The 17,914-nt window shown below is 36.5% G+C and overlaps 1 protein-coding gene across 6 annotated transcripts in view; it reads right to left on the bottom strand.

Moving 5' to 3' along the window:
• Nucleotides 1-17,914, bottom strand: part of LOC139965699 (zinc finger homeobox protein 3-like) — a 205,032-nt gene that overhangs the window by 58,538 nt on the left and 128,580 nt on the right. For all 6 annotated transcript variants that reach the window (XM_071968327.1, XM_071968329.1, XM_071968333.1 and 3 more), the window contains one exon: nucleotides 9,572-9,644. The gene's annotated coding sequence lies outside the window, so the exon portion shown is untranslated. The remainder of the gene's footprint in view (nucleotides 1-9,571; nucleotides 9,645-17,914) is intronic.

Here is a 17,914-nt window from a genome sequence, read left to right as displayed (position 1 = left end):
AAGATTGAGAATCAAAGAAACCAGTAAAATGCCTCAAAAAAAAAAAGATATGTTAGAAGAGAGGACGAATGACACTTTGGTCTGTCTGGCAAATGTTTGGCACAAAAGCTCAGTTTCATTTTTAAGGGAAATGATACAGCGGAACTTGATAGACTTGCGGTGAAAAGACAGGTCTAGGGAAAGGAACATCTCATCTGTCCTCGTCAATAGACTTTCTTTTATCAAAATAAATTGAAATGGATTTCATTGTTATTGTATATGCTTCCTCTTCAAGCTCATCCTCACTTCCCTGAGTGCAACACACCCACCCACACACATTTGAGTAGGCATGGTAGTTAAAATTTCTTTACTAAAAGTGCTGTTTGTTGTTTCTACTCCATAACCTAACCCTTTCCCTAACATTATACCATTTGACCATCAACACTGGTTAATATGTTAAAAAGACAACATGAATTCTAAAATGTTTTTCGTTTCACTTTGACTGTTTTGGTTTCACATACTATTGCCTCCCACCTCCTTCCCACAACCCCTCCCTCCCTCCAACAAGTAAGGAGAAAAAATGCCCTTTTACTTGACACCTCTCATGAAACAAAGCAAAATAATCACTTAACAAATCGAAGAAGCCCCTAATGAAGAACAACACCAATTAAATGAACTGTACACAATCAACAGGAGTGTCCCATGGCAAGCCCTCTTTGTTAAAAAGCTGCACTCATTTTTGAAGACACGGCCAAACAGTGGCTGAGGTGTTTCTACATTTGAGTAAACTGCATTACGAAGCATGCAACACCTTTGCCGAGCAGTTCCAATCTTTAAAAAAAATTAATTACTAACAGAAGACAATAGTAGTCAAGGGGTTCAAACAGAGCAGTTGTAGGTGCTCAAGGCTGATAGACATCTGTGTAGAGTGGGGTGTGTGTCTTACAGATAGACACAAAAGAATTAGAAGAATAGGACCCTGTATCAACAAGGAAGAAACAACCAACAACACAGGCAGGCTGTGCCAGCCAAACCTAAGCAAAGCAAACAAGGTAAGGTGTGCGTCAGTCAATGACATATCCAAAAGAAGAAAAAACAAAAAAACAAAGAGGAAAAAAACCAAAGACACTGAAAGCTGTCTTTTGTTCTTGAAAGAAAGGTGACCCTCTTTATTGTCTACTAACCATTGGTTGAGTAGTGTATACTCAATTAATGTAGTGAATGGGTTCAACCTTTATTAGCAAATGTTAAATTGTATTCTTGCTATCTTAGACAAACACACACACACACACACACATACAAAAAATTAGGTGGAGTTTTGCAAATGCCGAAGGTTTATTGCACACAAGAATTAACCATCTTGGGTTTTGCTTTTTTTTTTGGTCTTTTGCTTTGTTTTCGGTTTAATTCTCTTCAGAATTAAATCCAATGCTCTTCAATTTGGCAGAAGATCTCAATATAAACATAATTGTCGTTGCAGGAAAACGACTAATGAAGCCTGAATAGGTGAGCAGGGCTTCTGACCGTGGTATGGCAAGAACAACCCAGTTGTGTTGATCAGTCTCTTAACTGGTTGTGACATGGTGGTGTGTAGCCAACCAAAGAGAAACCAAAGAATAGGCAAGCCTGCCACCAAAAGAACATGCCAAGTTAACATGACGGAGCTAATTGGCTGCGGTAGGTACTCTAATGAAGAAATAATTCATTCTAAACGTGATGTGCAATAAAGCTGAGGATGAAAGAAAAGTAAAACGCGACTGACTATTCTTCGATAAAGAAGAGATTCATCCCCAGCTGAATTGAGTGAGCGAAGATTTGTGAAATGTATGTCACAGATGCTGACAGATGTACACTGGCCGTTATAGTTAATATCCAATCACAGGAGAAACATTTAGGAATAACTCAAGGTCATTCTGTACTTTAAGATTGCAATCAGATTGCAATCAGACAGGTGAATATGGTATATGATGACCAAGTCAATTGCTGCAAATATAGTTACTAAGTAGTGAAGATGCAGATGGCAGTTCCCCTATGATGACCCCCAGTATTTTTACATATATGCAGATGCCGGGAGTAGCTACTCGTGATGACCAATCTATTGCTGATTGTATTTACTTAGTAGTGGTGACTAGATGTAGAGAGCAGCTCCACATTATAACCAAACTATTGCTGATTGTATTTACTTAGTTGTAACATCACAAAATAATTGAGTCCTGTCCCTGGCCCCAACGAGGGGAGAGAGAGGGGGAGGGGGGTAAATTAGATTAAATAAAGACAGCAGGATGACAACGTGAGTTAAACCTTTTTACCTTCGATAATAAGATCACTGGAGCAAAAGTGTATGATTACTTTACCATTTACTAGACTGATTCCACTTATAACCCTAGCTACCCCGATAAACATCTATACTTTAATCCTTTCTGAAATTATAAACAAATCCTGCTAACTACCACCAAATTTGGGCAAACTCTTTTCTTCTTCTGTGTTTTTTTGCCTGATTTATGGCCATACCTGCATCAATAATAACCAATCTTATTAATTCCCCAAATGTTTTCATCAGACTTGTGACCTTCATGCCAGTTCATCTGGGATACATTTTTTCTTCTGCTTTACCAATTAAAATGTTTAAATGTCAGGTATTTCATCTTAAATTCTAACCTTCTGAACTGAGTTTCCAAAGTCTTGGGTTACCTCCATCCTTCATTAGAAGTTAAACCAAAGACCAGTTGCATAATTACCCTAATCGGTACAGTTGATGCCGCTTTTGCTGTTAATTGTGGGGTCATTAAGAAAATACAGGAAATTTAAAATTGCCCTCTAATTTCCTTTTCTGTCTTAGGTAGCAACGACTGATCCAAGCATATTGCATTACGGTTACATGGTATTACACAAGGGCACACAGCTAATGAGAAATAAACCTGTTTACATTCAAACCCGAGCCGTCTCCAATTGCACATAGTACAGGCTTTTACTCGCAACAGGAAATGGTTATGACCAAGGTCATCCATGCACTAAAAAAAAAAAAAAAAAAATGCAAGCAGGATTACAGCATGGCATTATAGTCTGTTTGCATTGTTTATAGTGTAAGGAATACAAAGCACTTTCAAAGAATAAAGTTCAATAAATAAATGGGAGTTCAGAATCATTCGGGTTATATGTAATCAGCGATCCAATTGTCATTTGAATATATCTTAAATTACTCAACAATAGGTCATTTCCTTGATGTGAAGGGTTAGACCAACTTAGTTACTGAATAGTCCAAACATTTTGCTACCATAGAAATTATAAAGCACAATCATTTCTATGAAACTTCACAAATAAAACCAGAATGCAAAATGCATTGTGGTTTCGATAATGTAACATGAGCAAGTTTTCTTCATGAATCTGACGTAATGTATAGTGAGGGTGTACATGTTTCAAGGGTTTCACGATCTGACCTATGATGACCCCAAATGACTTTTGACCCCCAAAACAGTGAACAGTTAAATTTTAATTGGAATATGGTAGTAATAATCACTTTTTTGCTCCCTTAAATTTCCCAATGTACCCTTCTTTTCTTTTTTGTGAGAAAGTGTCTGGGTGCTCAGGGCATATTTAATTTATTGTTCCGAAACCTTTATTTAGTGCAAAGATATGTGCACACTGCATGTGGTAATATACATACATACATACAAACATACACACACATACACGCACATCAACATCACCACCTTATCTTCTGACAGAGAAGTTTCCTGACCCTTGTGTATAATTTACGTATGGTCTCCATATTCTATGATAGGTCAGTGTAAAGGAGTATGTTGTACCAGACTGGATATATTCCATGACTGATAGATGAACAATGACTGCACTTCCTATGCTGTATGACTTACAAACTAATAATGGAGCCTTGTCCATTAGGAAGGGAACTCATTCATTATTACATACGTCTCGCATTCAAGACAATTTCTGACCGTAACGACTTTTCTGAAGATCGTCTTGTAAGACCCACCCACCACTACCACTCTGTGATTACTTTCGCAAAAATTGGCACATAAAACGAAGAAAGGAAAAGAGACCAATTTTAGTATGAAATCATTTAATAGCTCAAGGACAAATTAGCTGAAATAATAATAACCTATTCCAGAAAGTCAACTGACTTAATGATTCCTCACCACATTTCATATAAAGGAATATTTAATGTAAAGCTTCAGACCTTATTTTCAAGCTTTGACCATTATTGACAGCAAATGATTCACTAAGGTCTAATTACACTTCTGCCGACAGTTCACATGAACTTCATTCATACCTAACTTTGGAGGTTATTGTGTTTAATAACGAAGGTTTTTTATCCACTTTGGCCTCTAGAAATCATAAATATATTTCTGTCGTACCTGCTGCATTTACATACCAATTATGAAGTTCATGGAAGCTTCACTTTCAAAGTTAATATCATATTTATAGGGTTTTCAGACTTCAAACTCCGGTTATTAAAATGACGGATGACCTTGATGAAACTAAACAGCAGTTCTTACACATTTAGATCCACGTAATTTAGGTAGGTCAGTTCATCCCAGCTTTGATTTTGGAATTATTGTGTTAACATTTTTTTTCTTCAAATTTGACCTCTGCTGACTTTTCTGAAATAAAAAACAACAGGGCTTTTGTATTCACTATTAAGGCGGATGCACATATCAAATAAGTAGTTCATGCATACAAAGCTTTACTTTTGGAGTTTGCAAGGATTCATTCTCTATTCACTGCACATGTTCTTCAACCCCTGTAACACACTATAAGTCTATAAATATATTTTACTGGCAAGTGGATACTTTATATATTACGCTCTACCAAGGGAGTTATTGTGTTAACGTTTTGAGACTTCTGGTGACCTTTGACCTTTATGAAAACCAATGTGGTACTTTGACTCATTAAGATAGATCCACACACAAAATTACAAAATAAATCCAAAATGTGTCATATTTGAGTTATTTTGTTTGTACACCATTGAAGGATATCACATACAAACCCACCCACACATACACATGCATCATAGAACGGCTTTTCACATAGATTACTTTGCCTTCGTTACGAAATAGACGAAAAAGAGCCTCACAGTGGGATGAACATTCCATTATGTTAAATTACAGATCATGGTTGAGCAAGCATTGAAATGCCTGTGTGTGAAAGTTTTCATCGATGTTAACTTACTAAATGGATCATTTTCTGATAACTTTTTCATTAAGAGGAAACTTTTTTTAAAGGTGATTTAAATATTATTAGATTAAACACAACCAAAACATCAAAATCTGATGATGCTGATAAAAACTCTCCGTCTGGAAATTGAAAAAGTGGTATTTTCATTTTCGGCAGCGGCCCTGAAATACAACCATAGAGCATTGTTTACCAACACTAAGAACAATCTTTCTAGTCACATCAAGAAATGCACCGCAAGCAACTACTACTACAAGGAAAACTGTAGCAGTGATCGCTAAGAATTTGGGGGGGGGGGGAGATGTTCATTTTACGATGGTTTACGGTAAATTCGCGATAGTGAGGGCAATAATGTTATTTCAAACGATAGTGGTGATGAGGATCTGGCTGGCTGGCTTTGCTAAGCTGTTTCTAGTTCTATCCTTCAGCTATTTGATGTCATCAATGGTTTGACCACATTCCGCCAGAAATTGAAAGAATTATACCAGTAAAGGTCAGGGGTCACTTCAAACTGCTTGATGCAAGGAAACAATTCCCTAAACTTCCTGCATGTTTGAAGTTTACTGTATAACTCCACAAAATCAGTGGATTAATCCACAAAAATTATCTTCAAATACAAAACTGATGTTTCCTTGTTTCACTGTGGCAGTTTTGGCCATTTACATAAAGGCATTTTAGATTAAATGTTACCGTATACCACCACACCGCTAGATATTTAAAGATATCAATTCAATGAGTCACATAACAAAACAGTAATGACCATCAGCATTAGCCCAAAATAAGCTAGAAAGTCTAACAATGGGCAACCCATACTCAATTTTTACAGTAAGTATTTCGCTGCCAACCTTTAATCCTTTAAGTTCTTTCCCTCAACGTCTGGGAAGAACTTGGAGATCCAGACACTCTAGATAACCAAAGTACTACAGAAAACTTTGGGCAAAAATTGGACAAAAGTTCAAACTCCATTACCTTTAATCCCAGGAAATCCTTTTATTTTGATAGATGAATATTTACAGGTTGATAGATCTAATCTTCGACCTGAAGGAGGTACACTGCAAAACATGATCTAAAGCCTAGTCTAATTATTAACGTAGGTGGAACAAACGTTGTTGTTTCAAATGCTATCTAAGGGATTAGGGGAATTATCAACTTAATGTACCCTTTGTAAATGAGGATTATGTGCTTCCCCTTAAAACAGTTTGTGGGAGGAAAACAGCTCAGCTATAAGTTATGATACACGACTGAAAAATCAACAAATTCACCATCGCAGGCAGGGACATGTAATTTAAACTTATTTAGACAATCAAGCTGCATGAATTTACAGCACAAACATTCAAGATATGGAACAGGACAGTATTCATTGCTCATCAAGACTATATCGAAAGTTTAAAGTGGATGAAAGAGCTCAAGAACATGCTAATTTATGGAGGGTTTCGGTCATTTTAAATTCAAATGCCTCAAGGGAAGGTATGCTTCATGATAATCTGTCGGTTTTTTTTTCTCTTTCCCCTTTTACATGTTAAGTTTTCAAAGGAGTAAAGAGAAAATGTCCTATAAAGACTATGGGAAAAAAAATGCCCATGAACACATACAATATGAGTAATGAATTAGTAATACTTAAAGTGGCATTATACATTTACATATATATACATATATTATGACCTCCTTTTGCTGGTTTTGAAGAACCACTGGACATTAAACATCAAGTGTTGATATCGCAATAGATAATATTATAGAGATATAGAGCGGGACACCCGGGTTCATGTCCCAGTGGAGGCTGGAAAGTTTGGCATTCTTTGAAATTTCTTACCCATTCTCGCCTAACATGTATTCCTATGTTCACTAAACTTGGTTGCTTCATTTTCCGTTGTATTTAATTAAACAGGGTATTTCATTACATGCTCTACACAAGCATATTAATTAGGAACATGTTGCAGCTTACTTATCAGGGAAGTCTTGCAGGTTATCAAGCAGTATTTAATTATATGATTGTTTCAGAAAATTTGTTTCATCTCTTGATCGATCAGCAGATCATCCACATCGTGCATTTATCACTAAGTGAGGATAGCACATCGCAGAGGGTAATTACTTTAATGAGTTGCGAATAGATCGGCAAACAAAACTGCAAAATGACTTCGCTTTAACACCAACAGATGAGAGGAAATAATTAAAACATATCAAGTTTTAGTATTCATTTTGTGTAGCCGAGATTCGAGTTGATAGGCGTTTATTTCTCTCAGTTTTTCAAGTTCCATAAACGGTTATCCTCAGTTCTATAGTTTAATACCATCTCATCCCTTGGTAGATATTTGGCGTTATGTTAAACCTGAGAGATATCAATTCACTCCTGAGGTAAGACCAAAATGGGTCTTAATCTGAGAAAGTAAAAGTCACAGAAAATGAAGGACTCCAGGTTTGGGATGTATAAGGGGTCCTTTAGGAAGACCATCACTTATGACAGTGAAATTGCTATTAAATTAAGCTAAATTTGTATTTTGGTTGACAACATGGAAATTAATTTATCTCATTCTGAGGTAACAAAGACGCCCGAAATATGAACTCCCAGGATAAACAGATTCAAAATTAATTACTCTATTCAAGAATCAGATTTAGCTGTGGGGCTTTGTCCCAGGACAGTTTCACCCTACATTACCAGTAATTTAACACCCACATCTTAATAGGTAAGAAAAATAAAGCAGGACAAAAAATGATAACTCATAGGGGAGGTTTGGTCCAGTGGTCTACACCCATAGTCACATTTCCAGGAACAATCAACAGGCTTTGGAGGTTCGATGCATGAGATAAAAGACACATCTGCCATTTTCCATTTCATAATCCCAACACCATGTATTACTAAAGAATAGGCAAAGCTCAATTATGCCCCCGGGGCAAAGATTTGAGGATAAATAATGCGTCCTAGCAGTGGTAATTCAGATGGCCTCAGACTTGTGGGAAACTATTCTGGTATGGCTAAGGGAAACAAGAACTTGGGACTTAATCACCCTTGTCAACAGGTTCATAATGTGTACCCTATCAGAGAGGAATTTCCATACAGGCCTCTTAATTAGTCGAGGAGGTTTCGCTGACAACAACAGTCTACAGATTCGGAAACAAGATGAGGGGCTCGAGTGTGAGGAAGCCTTTAGAGTAAGAAAGGGAAAAAAGGAACAAAAGTTCAACAACAGGGTGAATAAACTGACAAAAATGGGGACACTTGCTCCTGGCTAAATTCACTGCCTTTTAGATTTTCTTCTCTCTCTCTTTTGATAGGGATGATAATCAGGCAGCGAAATGAAACGGATTTACTAGATTCTGTAAAAAGGACACAGGATGTGTTATATAGTCCCAAGGTTGGCTAGGTGACTGATGATTGAAGTAAAATTGAGTTAAATTAGTCCGCTCGAGTTTCCGACACTCCTCAGAGCCTGTGAGGTTAATTGAGGACTTAGGGACAGTCAGAATTAGATTATGGGCTGGTAAGACGATATGTGTTGGTATTACACCCCGGTAACTAATTAAGACCAAAGCCCAATGTTGCAACCTTTCCTGAATGTCAATCGAGGAGACAATTAATGACAGAGAGACTCGGAGCAGCCTTCCTCGGGATAAAGCGAGCAATCCGCAGATGAAGTAAAACAGGACAGCGGGTCTTGATCACCTGGCATTAACAAACAGATGATTATTTACATATTGGGACATAACGAGGGGTTTCTTTATTTTAGTTCCATCAGGATTACCTTGGGTTTAAACCGCTCCGAGAGACCTGTCAAGAATTTATCTGGACATGCAAAGAGAACGTCGGAATTTAGAAATGGGAATCTTTTGCCGGGAATCCAAAGTTGGCAAAAAAAGCACAACGGATGTAAATGGAAAAATATATGGGGATAATATATGGGGAAAATATATGGGGATAATGTATAGGCATATGGGGGAAACAGGGATGTATAGATCATGTGTTCACTGTGGATTAAGCTCACTTAGTTGAAAAAAACACAAGAAGAAATACTTATATACTGAATTCAAAGCTAGTACCAATATGTTTTGTGTATTAACTTTTACCACACAAAAATGGTTCATGGAAAAATGAACAAGTGATAACCAAAAAAGCACCAACCAATAAGAGTTGTGTCTTCTACCATAAAACAATTTTAACTTTGAGGTTTCATACTTTAAACTTTCAAGGATTGTTGCGGACATTCTGGGCAAACAGGTTGCAACTCCGCTTCAAGGATCCCTTTAAAACTCGCAAACAGTGATGAGGATACAGTACATAGAACAGAAACACTGTCAATACTTTAGTGACTGAAACTTTACAAAATAAGTGAAAAGGTCAACAAAGTTCAGGTAAGACATATACATTTGAATATATTCATATATTCATTGTCCTTACCAAGATACTTACCAAATTTTTTTTGGAAAAACTGAAGAAAAGTTCAACACCTGCTCCAAAGTTAAATACTCCAGCAATTATGCACCTGCAAAATGATAGAAATAAAAAAAATGAAATTAATATTGAAAGAAATCAAGATATCTATCTCGGGATAATCACAAGAAGAAAAGATACACTTGCCAAAAGTTGTACAAGCTACCTAAGTTGTGGGCGAAAATTTATCCAATGAGAATAGATTATCGGTATCAAGAATTAGATCATGGAAACCTCTTATTCTTCTGTTATCCTTTAGTTATGAAGACGGGTGGGGGTGGAGGGGGAGGGAGGGGTGGAGGGGAAGGGAGAGCAGAAAAGATACATACAGGTTGTTCAAAAGGAGTTTTCCAATCATATACATATCCACTGAATATATACATAGGATGTGTAATGCTGTACTACTGCACACAGCCATGTGCATAGCATAAAGACATTTTAAGACTAGTCTCACGTACACATTTTTCGCTTGGTTCAAACACTTAATGAGTGAAAAGAACACAAATAACATTATAGCCTTAGCCCAGGTAGCATAATATTTAGTGCTCATTTTATCATCAGGGATCAAATATAAACGAGTCAGAGGTCAACGGATGAGCCGGTAGTACCGGTTTGTCACCTGGCAACAACAGACGAATGTTGTGCCACATAACCTATATTCAGCCACTTTCATATATATGAAAGGCAAAATGTGCTGAATCAAAAACTCTCCCAATTGGGATTTTTATGCAATTAAGATCATAACAACAAACCGTAACAAAATTTTTTTTACCAAGGGAGAAAATGTTATGGCATGCAGTTAGAGCAATTCCGTTATTACGACTCCTCGAGACAAATAATCTTTTCATTTTCAAATGTTAAACAGTCGCTCTCAACGACCACTTTAATGACGTCATATCTTGGGAGCGTAATTAAACCGACAGCCCACAAGAGAACGACTCACGTTACAAACCCAAATGGTGCAAGCTGGCTGAAATTTTTAGGGTGCACCAATAAATACTAATCAAAAATTAATTGGCAAGCTTCTGAGGCAATTGTGACAGTTTTTAAGATGTAATTTTGCTGGGAGCCAAAGACGGGGATGACTTTCATCACTTGGGCAGTTGTACAGCTGGAGTAAGACAATGGTTACAGGCTGCTCAATAGGTCAGAGAGAGAAGGTACTCTTGGGGTGCCCCAATATGACTTGGGAGAAATAATGGTTCAACCAGCCAGAAAGGAAGCAAAAAGATAATATATATATGTGAAATCTACTCTTGTACAGAAACTGAAATACAATTTATGCTGTGCATTAATAGTCACATTTAAGTAATACTTAAGTATCAAACAAAATTTGGTATATGCTCTGCCATGGTCCTTGACTAACTCTCTTTCTGGATTGAATGGAACTTTTTAGTAAGTCTCTTCTAGCTGGCTAGAGGTCATTTTCCCAATGTTCAATCCACACAATGTTTTGAGACAGGGGAACGACACCAAAAAATAAACCACGGAAAGACACCCCAGATTTAAATACGAAACTTATCAAGATACTGTGGAAGGGAGGGGTGGGGGAGGGGGTAATAGTGCTGTGACTGTAATATGACTGCACAGGCTATGACTGCAAGCCAGATTGTTAGCAAGTACATAAGCATAAAACACTGCTTGTGAATACTCAAATTGTACGCTATTTGCAACATTCTTTAGGGTGGCAGAATGAGGATGGCGGCAGACTGGAATTGTCCAGTCATCGAGAAGAGGCTGCTAGATGGATGCTTGTGAAGAGACATGTTTAATGTAGAAGGGATTCTATGGAGTGACTCACCATTAGTATCAAATTAAACTGCCTGGATATTCATGAGTGTTACACTACCCTGTCTATATAAATGCATTGCACTTAGCAACCACTACATCAGGCTTGAATTACAAATGTTTAACACTGAACATGGTTCTCTATTAAACTGAATTTATCTTCAATATTATCATTAAAGTACTTTCATGCATTTATATGTCATTCCTTAGACACACCACATTACTACTATCAATGCATGTTTATACCATTTCTTAGACACACCACATTACTACTATCAATGCATACATATGCCATTCCTAAGAAACACCAGTTTAATACTATCAATGCATGAATATGCCATTCATTAGAATTCACCAGATTACTACTATCAATGCTTATGCTTCATATTTGCTCCACAGATAACTAATTAGTCCAATTAATAACTGTCTGTCTATCTGCATATATTAATGCATGTATATAGTTTGTTTTCGTTTCAGTCAGCCAATGGAGAATGTCCTGCAAGTATAACAATGTCAGGACTCTGACTACAACATACTATCAATGCTGAAAGGAACTGCACCCAATATCGTGACCTGCCAAATATATATTACTTTTCTAAAGCAAAATTTGCTTGGTAAACTTGCTGCATGACCCAAATATACATTTAGTTCTTCTATTAATTCTACTTTAGGACAGAAGGACTCTTGGATAGAAATCTTTAGGGACCTTTTCGCTTTGCATGCTTCTCAAAAGTAGATTCGTGGAAATATCATATAATCCGTAAAGCCATCAGCTAATCCTGGATGTATATATATATCCTAGAGGCCAAAGCATCACCTCATCAATTCCTGGCCTTCAACATCAAATTTATCCTCAATAAAATCTTCTCTATCTATTCCTTTCTATTCCTTGATCACAATACAGATTTCAAGGTGATGAACTGGTAATGTTAAAGACATTAAAACTATCTGCTTGCTTCTGTCAAGCCCATTAGTAGAGAGCATGAAAGCTTCACTGGCTGAGACCTGGAAAACTGGTTAATCAATCTCTTTATATCTACTTTAAAACATCATAGCTATACATGTATGAAATAACAAAAGCAAGAATATATATATATATATCATGGAAGGTCAAACTTTCAGAATCCAATTTCTGATTACTCAAAGAGATTTCCTTCTGTTATGTTAATTTGATGTTCGTGACGGGACCTCCCTCACAAAGATCAGGAAAGTTATCAGGGTTATGAAGCTCAAGCACTCATGGTGCTGATACCATAAATCCAGTAGGATTGTGGAATGTGTAAAATTACATATTTGTAATTCCCAATGTTTTAACCTTAAAAGAGATACAAACCTCACCTCACCATTTTCTGATATTTCTTATGACAATGTTGATTTCCGGTAATGAAGACGGGTCTTGCAAATGCTGAATCTAATATGTTGGAACTAATTAACATGTTACATGTTAACTAATTAACATGTTAACTAATTAACATGGCTAACTTACAACAGTAGCAATGGATTCAGTTGTCTAACAATGCTAACATTTAACCTTGAATGTTTAAAATTAAAACAAAGCAAGAGTAAATGATTTCAGATTCTAGGAGACATAATGGCATCACAGACTTACAAAATAACAGCTCCCAGATATGACATTTAAACTAGGCTATCTACCAAACAGAACAAGATTTTTCTTAGCTGTTTCGCTGCTCCTGCTCTTCACAGAGATCTCTGTGTTATAAACTGAATATGACTGTTGGGGTATACGGTATGTCCCCTATTCAAATAGAGCTATAAACTTTTACCAATGTTGAATGACACTGCTTTAAGATTATTACTACATTTTGGTCCATGTTCTTCTTCTCTACAGTATAGGGGAACTACTTATTATAGTATAGGGAAAATACTTGCCACAGTATCTATAGGGAAAATACTTGTTACAGAATATGGAAAAATACTTGTTACAGTATAGGGAAAATACTTGTCATAGTATAGGGAAATACTTGTTATGTGCAGTATATGGAAAATACGTGTTACAGTGTAGGGGAAATACTTGTCACAGTATAGGGAAAATACTTGTTACAGTATATGGAAAATACTTGTTACAGAATATGGAAAATACGTGTTACAGTATAGGGAAAATTCTTGTCACAGTATAGGGAAAATACAAGTTACAGTGTAGGGAAAATACTTGCCACAGTATCTATAGGGAAAATACTTGTTACAGAATATGGAAAATACATGTTACAGTATATAGGGTAAATACTTGTCACAGTATAGGGAAAATACATGTTACAGTATAGGGAAAATATTTGCCACAGTATAGGGAAAATACTTGTCACAGTATAGGGAAAATACTTGTTACAGTATATGTAAAATACTTGATACAGTATATGGAAAGTTCATGTTACAGTATAGGGGAAATACTTGTTATTGTAAAAAAATTCTGCTGATGTTACACAGCCTTCTGCAGTACAAGTTAATGTAGGGGTAGTATCTCTGTGATACATATTTACAGCCCATAAATATGAAGGCTGTATTTGAAACTGAAGTCGTAGTCACTGAACCAAGATGAAAACGAATATGGAACGCACCTGAACTAAATGCTACAGGCCCCACACTAGCTTAAACCAGCTCTGCGAGAATATATGTATAAACATATACACATTTTACCCACACACAATACATTACTTGTATATCCCGGCCTGTCACTTGGTACTACTTCAAACTGTTTGTAATTTAAGTTCACAAAGACATTTGAGAAAACTAGAAATACTTGTACAAGAGCAAACTTATCATATTTGCTGGTAATTATGGTCAATAGCCCGATGAACTAATCAAGATGTGTGTTGCATGGTAACTAAATCTTAACATACATGTATATATATATCTATAATGCTACAACTTTATTATAATTTTGCTTATTTAATACAAGACCATCTCAACACAGGTCTAGGAAAAACATGTAAAACACTATGAAACAAATGTTACAGAAAACAAAGACCTATTGTGATCTCATACTCGCATGTAGGCACATAATACTACTGAAGAAGGCCGACCACACAATGTTTAATCTTTAAGGGAGAAAGATTTGGATTCTTATTATGTCAAATAAATTGTAAAACCATATATATAGACTAAATAGGGACTAATATATGGGGACAACATGGGGACTTACATATAAATATATAGGGACTATTCCTTTATCTGTTTGCTGCACATTATACAGTCCTGCTAAGTCAGTCCTAAATGAGTCCATTCAAAGCCCTGGGCAGATGGAAGAATTGAAAATGGGATGGCGGGGTGGGGGTTGGCCATGGGATCCTTGAAGCCGACATACACTAAAGGGGTTCTAGATATGGTCCTTTCCCAGAAAACGAAAGAAGGCATACTAAGGTTATCACTCCCCCCTCCCCACTCGCCCTTCCCAGTCTCCCTCCTGCCCAGTCGCAATTCCTGGATTTGCGCCTGGTTCATCGTAAGTTGTCTACATATGATCACACATGATAGAGACCACATTGACTTAAAGTACTTAAGGCTGGAATAGCAAGAATTGTATTCATGACAAGAAATTTGTCAACAGTGACCGATTCGCACCAAAGAACAATTCTCAGGTCCACATACTGTTACGATTAGTTTAGCACTTTACTGCAGCACTAAGGTAGCAACGACTTTACCCTGTAGTATGTTCTTGTTAAATCGCGTACCCAAAAGTTTGCTTAAAAACTGCAAATCTGAGAAATAGCGTTTTGTGTCCTCAAGGTGTGTGTAAACTCTATGCATTCACTAGTTTACTTGGAATCAAGTTGACTAGTTCTTGTTCCTTCATAATGACTTCCCAGCACAAAATGGCAGTGAAGGGTTGTCAAATTAACCAACAAATAAAAAACCAATAAATATCTTTCTTTTTTACAGTGTTTGTATGCATGTTTTAGATGTTATAATAGTTTATTTCTTATCTTTTGTATTTTTATGGTTATAAGGACCCCTTTGGAAATAAGCTTTTAGCTTAAAGGGTTATCCTTGGCATGTTATTTTCTTTTTGATGCATTTAAGTATATTCCCATCTTGTATTTTAAATGTTTATCTTTATGTGCAATTTTTGTTTGTATGTAGATGAAGAATGATATCTTGCCGAATAAAATCAAATCAAGGGGGGGGGGGGGCATAACAATGCAACTCTTCAATGATGAAAACAGCTTTTCTAAGTACTGCATTATTAGAGAGACAGCCAAAATCCCCCAAACGCCTCAAAAAAAGGCCAAAGTTTGACTTCAATTTCAATACTAGCCTTGGGACTTGGAAGAATTAGTAAGGTGTCATATAATACCTTTTCTCTGCTTGAAGTCAAAGAACAATTTTGTAAACAAGTTATCACTTAAGATACCTAGACCTAATAAAAGCAAAGTTGAGCAACTACACTTCAAGAGTTACTTGAATGAAGGGTGTGGGCTGAGGTGGGTGTGGGCTGAGGTGGGTGGAAGATAGAACAGTGAAAAGTATCAAATCTTCTGAATGGAAAGTACAAGAAGAAACCCTGAGTGAGGACCCTCATCACACTCATCACAAGTATTTGCTTGTCATTTAAAATCCAACAAAACCAACTTGCTTAGTGATTCCTTTGCCATGATGTTTCATATCAACTATTCAGGTAAGAAGTAAGTCTTTCAATACTGATGATTTTTCAATACTGATGACTTTCAATACTGATGACTGATGACTTCAATACTGATGACTTAAAGTGATCTTTCAAGTTCTGACGGTAAAATTCTGAAGATATATCTTCTTCACACAGATAGGTTAGTGTTTATCATATACGCAAGCCAAAGCACTGATCACACCACTAACAAATAATGACCTTAAGTGAACCTTGCATAATTATGCTTGATATAATTGTGTAAATTAAGCTAAAATGAGTTGCATTGTGTTAGGATTATGGCACCCCATAGACCCTCTGACTCAACAAAGAATACCTCATTTATTTGCCCTCATTATAGAGTATAGTATGGAACTTTGTCCAGTAATTAACAAATTTGTACATTAGTTAGCTTACATTTCAATTCTGATAGCAAAGGCTATATTTTTAAAGCACTAAATGCATGTTAGGCTATCAGTAAATCCAAACTGAGCTGCACCTTTTTCTCCCTTATCAGCCTACCTTATCAATTATTAAGCCAACAAACATGAGTAAAGTCAATCAAGAAATTTCACTGCTTTATCCACATGACAATGTAGATATATGAAACTTCCATGAGCAAATCATTTTGTACTTTAAGAGATATATAGGTCAGACTCCTCCTGGAGAAGAGAGAGAGAGAGCGAGAGATGGAGAGAAAACAAGAGAGAGAAGGTGTGAAGCCGCTTGATGAATCTGTCCCCACGACTCAACATTTCAGAGATAATTCAATACCTGTTAACCCATTTCCCATCATATTTATAGTTTTGAGCTTTTCTTATTTCTCTGCAGCACAATTAAATCTACGGGAATCTTCACGCATTTCGCCAGATTGGCAATTTTAATAAATATCGGCAAGATCGGTTGTTTGCCAACCTCGAGTTGCTGCTGATGAAACAAACAATCAAATTAAGGGGACACTAATTAATGGCAAATCACTGGCAGCCAGCTATCCAACCAGGCATCGAGGTACACTAGCAGAGGTCTCTGCATGCCACGCCATTCAATTATATGGGGGATGTGCACTGTGTTTCTTCTCTATACCAAGTAATTAAAAAATGCCGAAACTTTTTTTTTTCTTTACCGAATCGGGCTTTATAAAACAGTCTGCCATTAGCTTGAGCTAAAGAAGAAATGTACTGCAAATTGAATAATAACATTAAAAGTACACATAACATGTAGTGAGCAACTTATCCAAAAAGGTGCGTGTGTGGGTTATAATCACATTTGCCGCTTGGCTGTACTAATCACATCAAATGCATGGCTGCCATTAAATTCAGAATCATTTGACCAGAAAACGTCTTAGATGGAGCAAAAAGAAAAAGAAGTTAAGAAAAAAGCAGAAAATTAAGAAATAGAGGAATGCAAAAAAAGAAAAAGAAGGAGAGGAAAAAAAAAAAAAAAAGATAAAAAGGAAGGACAGGGGAAAAAAAAAAAATTAGGAAGGAAAGAAAGAAGTGAAGTTGCATCAGGGACTGCCCTGGGACAATTTCATTTATGTTAATGACGGCCAAGAAAATAATGCATAAAGTACACAAGTGACATGTTCACCTGGTGCATGTATGTATGACGCAGGGACTCGTACGGTTGCATTGGGCTTAGTGGACTAATTAATACTTGCCGCAAGGCAGCGGGTAGAAACTTCCTACCAACATGAATTTATATCCCTATATAATAGCATGGCAAGTTTCACCACAAATCAATAAAAGAAACCTTGATATGGAAGAAATGTGACTTTTAAGCGATACTTAAGGGGCTTTCGGTGAAAAAATTAGAAATGAATTGAAAGGGATGCGTTACAGTTAACACAGAGAATGTAACATTGCAGAGAGTGGGAGGATGATGAAATGACATGACTCAACAAATATTTACACAACGAT

The sequence above is a fragment of the Apostichopus japonicus genome, chromosome 3, assembly GCF_037975245.1.
Source record: "Apostichopus japonicus isolate 1M-3 chromosome 3, ASM3797524v1, whole genome shotgun sequence".
Classification (NCBI taxonomy): domain Eukaryota; kingdom Metazoa; phylum Echinodermata; class Holothuroidea; order Aspidochirotida; family Stichopodidae; genus Apostichopus; species Apostichopus japonicus.
Note: the sequence above shows the minus strand (reverse complement) of the source record. Positions and strands in the feature narration are given on the sequence as shown.